Consider the following 7,530-nt stretch of genomic DNA (forward strand, 5'->3'; position numbering starts at 1 on the left):
GTAATGTGTGTGCTCCATAGCCACTGCCTGATCCTAGAATCTGTACCTTAAGGCCTCAAATTGGTGCTCTTGATAGAATGTCTACCCATATTAGCAGCTACCGGGACTGTCAGTTTTGTTAGAGTAGCAGACAGAAATATGACTGAAGAGTATTCGTCTGAATAGACCTCCAGCTCTAGTGCTCGACCTTAGGATGGAGGTGGAGACGGAAAACATGGCCAGGAAGGGGATGGGACCAGTCCACCCAACTATGTCATTCTCGGCTTTCCCATTACTATAAATCAGATTTATCTATCTCTACAAATTAGATTTGTTCTCGTAGAATTTCATATTAATGGGGCCTTGCAGTGTGTTTTCTATGTGTCTGACTTCTTCCTTCCAGCACAGAAGAGCTCGATCCATGTCCCAGCCATGCTGCTGTGTGTGCCCATAGGGCAGTGATGACTAGGGCTCCACTATATGATGGTGCCACTGCTTCTCATTCACCCACTGTTTGTTTAGTCTTGCTGCATAATCAAGTACTACACACTTAGTAGCTTAAAACATATCTGGGACGGGTGAGACGGCTCGGCTTCTAGAATATGGATTTGCATGCTCAAGGCCCTAGAAGCCACAGATTCAATCCCTGACACCACCTTGTGCCAGAGCTGAGCAGTTCTCAGGCTTTCTCTCCTCTTTCCTTTCTCCTCCAGCCACTATAATGAATTAAACTATCTTTTAAAGATTATCTACTTATTAGATAATCACTCTATAGGTCAGAAGCCTGGCTGGGCTTGGCTTGTTTGATTGGGCTTTCTGCTTTGGATTCCACAAAGTCAGAATCAAGATGTCAACTGCACGGGATTCTTATCTGGAGACACTAGGTGAGAATCTGTTTCTTGGCTCCTTCAGCTTGTTGACTGACATAGTTTCTCGTGGCTGTAGAACTGTTGTCCCTTTTCATGGCTAGTGGTTGGCCTGAAGTTGCTCTCAGCACTCAGATGCTGCTCTGTAGCCCTTGATTAGAAAATGGCCTTCCCCAAGTGGTGGCGCACCTGGTTAAGTGCTCACATTCCAGTGTGCAAGGACCCGGGTTCAAGCCCCTGGTTCCCACCTGCAGGGGGAAAGCTTCACAAGTGGCGAAGCAGGGCTGCCGGTGAGACCCCGGGGCTCAAGCCTGGGTCCTTGTGCACTGTAACATGTGCACTCAACCAGGTGCGCCACCACCTGCTCAATTTCTCTCTGTCTCTATCTAATAATAAATCAATAGCAATAGTAAAAAAAAAAAAAAAAAGAAGGAAAGAGAGAGAGAAAGAAAGCGAAGAAAGAAAGAAAAAAGAGAAAGGAAGGAAGACAGAAGGAAAGAGAGAAAGCCTCCCCTCCTGTCTGCACACAGCAGTGGTAACTGAAGGCCTTTCTCTTTTTTGAACCTTTCTAAACCTGTCTTCTGCCACCAGCCAGAGAAAGCTCTTTTTCCAGAGGGTTCCTGTGATTAGATTAGGTTCACCTGGAGATGGCCCTTCTATTTTTTTGGTTTTTATAGACTTTGAATTTTGAGAATGGCCTGCCAGGTATTAAGCTGTACTTTGACCCACTGGCCTTCACTCGGTCCCCGTACTCCGCACCTCGATTGTCCTGCATCCTGACCTGCGGTCCTCGCACCATGCAAAGACGTCTTCTCCATGGTGAAAACGTTCACCCCCCCCCCACACACACACACACACTCCCTTTTGTGTGATACGGGGTAGCACAGCATGAGTGTATGCTCTGGAACCACACGTAATTGGATTTAAATTCAGTTCAGCCACCTACTATGACATTAATACAAGTTAACTTCCCTGAACCTTGGTTTTCTTTTCTGCCTATACCTTAGAGGATTAATTCACAAATTACGTGATTAAATAAATACTCCTGTAATAGGGTTACATTCTCTCCTTCTTGTTCTTTGGAACATGATCTATTTTGTCATGACCTTAGTAAAATATACTCCCTAGATTGCTTAAATGTTTTTATTCAATAGTCCTTTATTCAGTAATTCTGCTTAAGAAAACTCTTTTTCCTCTTTTCATTATTTCTTATATTGTCACCAGATTTATCACTGGGGCTCTGCGCCTGCCTGACAAATACAGCACTCCTGGTAGCCATTTTTTCCCTCTCTCTCTCTCTCTCTCTTTCTTTCTTTCTTTTTCTTTTTGATATAAACAAAGAGATGGAGAGGGAATGGGAAATAGGGAGAGAGAAAGAGAGATACCTGCAACATTGCTTCACCACCTATGAAGCTTCCCCCACTGCCACTGGGGACTGGAGCTTTCAACCTGGAATGTTCTCTCCTCTTCTATTACTCAGAATATACGTATAAGTTGTAATTTTATTTGTTGTGATAATCTACTATTGTCATTATTCAATTTGATACTGAAACTCTCTCTGACTTAGCCAGCGGGGGTCCTTCAAGCTGGTCTCTGCGACCTTCTGACACGTCCCCACTGCTCCTGGCGCCCTCCTTCACTCCCTTGCATGGACACATCTTTTAGTTTCAGATTGTTCTTTCCCCGTGATATGACGGGAATCAGCCATTTTCCCAAGGAGTTCTGGCTCCTCTTAGTTAAAAGCCATTTAAAAGCCAAGATTCATGCACCCTAGGAATTCATTGCTAATGGAGTGTCAGTGTTTCTAGGCAATTTCATACTGGTCTAACTCAGATTGTGTATGCATACGTATGCAAAGCTGAGTTCCTACAGCTCACTGTAATCCAGTGTCTCATCTTAATCCAATGTTCAACATTTCTCCATGCCATTTTTTATTTGTGCCTCTCTCTTATACACTTAAAAATCTCTGGTTCTTTGGGGTCTGGGAGACAGCATAAGTCTTTCTGCAAAAGACTTTCATGCTTGAGGCCCCAAAGTCCCAAATTCAACCCCCAGCACTACCTTAAGCCAGAGTTAAGCAGTGCTCTGGTCTTTCACACTGTATCTTTCTCTCTGTATCTCTTTCTCATTAAGAACATAAAAGTAAAAACAACAAGGGCAACAAAAGGGAATAAATAAATAAAATAAATATTTAAAAAAAAGAACATAAAAGTAAATAAATAAATAAATGAAATGAAATGAAAAATAAATTAAAAACTCTGGCTCCTGACACTATTCATATATTTCCTCATTTGCTTGGTCCTACAAAAGTATTTCAGGATTAATATATGCAAATACTATGAAAAAAAGAATTTGGTAAGAAAATTCTTTTTTTTCCTCACAGGTCTTGTTAAATAGGAGTTACTTAGAGTAACTTAGTGTTTAAATGTTACTGGAATTAGTTTTCTCCCCTCCCATTTTCATAACAGTTACATTACGTATTTTAAATAAACTGTTTTTTAGCTTCATATAAATAGAACCATGAAATGTTTACTCTTTTGTATCTGTTTTCTTCTGTCCAACATTGTTCTTTAAGGCTTATTCACATTGTGAATAGCAGTAGTGTTTTTTATCCCCCATTGTTATAAAGTATTCTGAATATATCATACTCAATGCATTCTACTAATAAATGTTTGCATAACTTAAGTTTTTTATTTACAGCAAGGAGAGGTGTCATGAGCGTCTCTTTTGATGGAAATGAATAGTTCTTTCTTTGGGGTTGCTGAGTATCCGTACACATACAGTAAACCCTCACTAACATTGATAGGGGCTTGGGTACTGTAAATGAACGCTAGTGAATACAGGTCCTTGAATAATGCTGCTTCAGTGTGGACTGAATTCTTTTTCTCATCATTGACAGTGAGCAAAGCAGCTTTATTCTAGGAGTGTGTGTGTGTGTGTGTGTGTGTGTGTGTGTATGTTTGTTTTTTTTTTTTTTTTTGCCTCCCGGGTTATTACTGGGGCTCAGTGCCTGCACTACGAATCCACTGCTCCTGGAGGCCGTTTCCCCCCCTTTTTGTTGCCCTTTTGTTGTTTATCATTGTTATTTTGTTATTATTGTTATTGTTGTTGGATAGGACAGAGAGAAATAGAGAGAGGAGGGGAAGACAGAGAAAGGGAAAGATAGACACCTGCAGAACTGCTTCACTGACTGTAAAGTGACTCCCCTGCAGGTGGGGAGCTGGGGGCTCGAACCAGGATCTTAACACTGATCCTTGCACTTTGCGCCATGTGCGCTTAACCCACTGCACTACCGCCTGACCCCATATGTGTAATTCTTAAGAGTCCAGGCTTGTGAAAGGACTAAACTAGGATGGCAGGAGCTGGAAGTGAAGACACAAATCTGAGAGTCTTTTAGAAGGTGGGATTTAACAGGAGGGTGGCAGAATAGGAGGTAGACGCTAGAGAAGCTGGAACCTGAGGGTGAGAGCCTTGCTGACTGGGGCAGTGGTGCAGCAGAGCAGGAGAGAGGCAGTAGTATGTATAGTGGGGTCAGCTTGGTGGTGGAAGACGAGAGGGATCTTCTGGGTTTGAAGGTCTCACTTTTTGGTCTCCTTTGACATCTAACCTTTGCTCAAAAGTCTAGGTCGTCACATAGGGTTCTAAAGGTATCGTTATAAGCACTGGTGCTTCCAGAAGCAGGCAGCCATGTTGCCTTTGCTGTCTTTGTCATCTCTACTTGGGCTTGTTTTTTGGCCTGGGGCAGAACTCCACGAGTCGATGACTGTAGTTGGCCTGAATGCCGAGTCTTCCAATGCTGTTTTTCTGATGGGCTCAGAAATGTTAGCTGTCACCCCGGAAGTTCTACACCAAGGACAACGGTGTTTGGGTGGAGTTGTAGCCAAGGCTGCTCTGAGGTGCCCGATCCCTCCTCCAGAGCAGCAGGAGGGCAGTGTCCCAGGAAGGGCTGCTGGCTGCATACCCCCACAGCCTTGTACCTCCTTGTCATGACGTCCCTGGGAGTCAGTCAGCAGGCCACACACTAGGCGAGTTACCTTACCTCTCTGAGTCCCGGTCACCTCATTTGTAGAGCATCAGTAACAGAAGGACCTTGTAGGTTTGGTTCGCATCTAAATGAGCTAATCTGGTTACCCAGGTGCGTGGTCACAGTGCTCAGTAAACGACCGGCCAGCTATTTTTAGAAGTGGCCCAAGTGTACTGAGAACCAAAAGGCTGGCATTCCACATTTGGCAAATAGTCCTGCATTAATCACATTTTTACGTATTCAGTCAGTCCATTAAGCATTTAGCATACATTCACTGGGCATCTGCTGCCAGCCTGTTCCTGCCCCTGCTCTCCCTCCCACACCCAGCTGGACTTAGTGGAATGCAGCCCCAAAGGGCAATGAGACTCCCTTCACGAGAACCGATGGAGCCTCACCCAGTTGATGAAAGATTGTGTTGATAAGAGAGCATGTCCACATAACACTAGGACTTCGTTTTCTGTGCTCTGGCTCCTTGGCCTGAGGTGCCTGAATGCAGTGACCATTGGAGTGGCACTGAGTCAGGGCCTTGCTGCCCACTCCCTCACCTATGGATGCCCCCTTCCTCTGGAGGCCTTCCCCTTCCCAGCTAGCATGTTGCAACCTGCTTGGTCTGTAGTGGGACTCTCTCCTGGAACAACTCTTAAGAGTCCAGGCCAGTGTGAAAGGACTAAACTAGGATGGCAGGAGCTGGAAGTCAAGACATAGATCTGAGAGTCTTTGAGAAGGCTAGTCTCCGGTGCTCTGCTGAGCTGGAGGTCCTGACCCAATCCCACAGTGCTTTGGGCGCCTTCAATGCTACACTCGTTCTTGTAGTTCTGTCCTCACCCTGCTTTCACTGTGCATCCTAGTGCTTGTCTCTAGCAAGGCTGTGGGGCCAGACAGATACACCTTTTGGTGCCACATCTGGTTGAGTGCACATGTTACAATGTGCAAGGACCCAGGTTCAAACCCTTGCTTCCCACCTGCAGGGGGAAAGCTTTTCAAGTGGTGAAATAGTGTTCCACGTGTCTCTCTGTCTCTCTCCCTCTCTATCACCCCATTCCCTCTCAATTTCTGACTGTCTCTATTCAATAAATAAATAAAGATAATAAAAAAAATTTTTTAAAAACAGGATTGCTTTTAAAAAAGAGGACAGTCTTAAAAACAGATATACCTTTTGAGGGGACCATTTAACTTCTCTGAACCCTTTATATTTTCTTTTTTTTTCCTCTTTTTTAAAAATTTTTTTATTTAAGAAAGGATAAATTAACAAAACCATAGGGTAGGAGGGGTACAACTCCACACAATTCCCACCACCTAGTCTCCATATCCCACCCCCTCCCCTGATGGCTTTCCCACTCTCTATCCCTCTGGGAGCATGGACCCAGGGTCATTGTGGGTTGCAGAAGGTGGAAGGTCTGGCTTCTGTAATTGCTTCCCTGCTGAACATGGACATTGACTGGTCAGTCCATACTCCCAGTCTGCCTCTCTCTTTCCCTAGTAGGGTGGGTCTCTGGGGAAGCTGAGCTCCAGGACACCTTGGTGGGGTCTTCAGTCCAGGGAAGCCTGGCCGGCATCCTGATGACATCTGGAACCAGGTGACTGAAAAGAGAGTTAACATAGGAAGCCAAACAAATTGTTGAGCAATCATGGACCCAAAGCTTGGAATAGTGGAGAGGAAGTGTTAGGGGGATACTCACTGCAAACTCTAGTGCACTTCTGCTTTCAGGTATATATTTTGCAGTAGTTTATGGATACGTGTGAACATATGCTCTTTCTCACAGAAACTGGTGTATATCTAGGTTTTGGGACTTTGTTAGAAAGTGAACCACCTGAGATGGAATTAGAGTATACTATGAAAGGAAAGGTCTCACCCAAGTAATGAAGCTGCAGGGTTGTCATTCCACACGTGAAGTCTCTGGACACAGTCTGAAGTGAAGCATGTTGAGGTGGCAATCGTTGTGTTGGTTAGGTTGTGATCGGCAGATGCAATATTATTTGATATGGATTGGGAGAGGCATACGGGAAAGTGGGCCCTATCCAATGGTCCCAGGACTGGGGGAAGTAGAGGCTCTATAGTGGAGATGTGAGGTTCCTGCTGTCTTAGGGTTCAAAAAGACAATCGATAGTTAATGTTATCATCACATTATTTGGTAAATGGGTTAACTTTGAAAAGTCCTTTTGTTAGGGTTTGCTGTACAGTACCCAGTATCTTGTGTGTATTTTCTTTTTAATTCAAACATTTTATTTATTTATTAGATAGAGATATAGGGAAACCCAAGAGGGAAGGGGGAGGTAAAGAGACACCTACAGCCCTGCAGCCCTGCAGGTGAGGACCAGGGGCTTGAACCCAGGTCCTTGCACATGGTAACACGCACACTGAGCCAGGTGCACCACTGCCCGGTTACCTGGTCCCTTTATTTTTGTAGTCCGCTCTCTCACTTGTCCTGCACAGGGGCTGTGTTACAGAAACACTGCTGGGCAGACAGACAGAGATGCCTAGGACACATGCAACTCATAAATAAACATCTCGTGAGTTAAGGGCTGTGGTCCATAGTGGTGTGGGGGTAGCTAGCTATCTCTGCTTGGAAGTCAGGTTATATTAGGAGGGAATGTTTGAACAATCTTAAAGCAGTTGGCTCAGCAAACAGTGAGAGAAAAGGGAGTCCAGCCAAGGAACCT

The 7,530-nt window shown here is 44.5% G+C and overlaps 1 protein-coding gene across 2 annotated transcripts in view; it reads left to right on the forward strand.

Annotated features, from left to right (window-relative positions):
* SERGEF (secretion regulating guanine nucleotide exchange factor) overlaps nt 1-7,530 on the forward strand; it is a 236,017-nt gene that overhangs the window by 145,423 nt on the left and 83,064 nt on the right. The gene's annotated exons all lie outside the window — the stretch shown is intronic.

This window comes from Erinaceus europaeus, chromosome 17, assembly GCF_950295315.1.
Source record: "Erinaceus europaeus chromosome 17, mEriEur2.1, whole genome shotgun sequence".
In the NCBI taxonomy this organism is placed as follows: Eukaryota; Metazoa; Chordata; class Mammalia; order Eulipotyphla; family Erinaceidae; genus Erinaceus; species Erinaceus europaeus.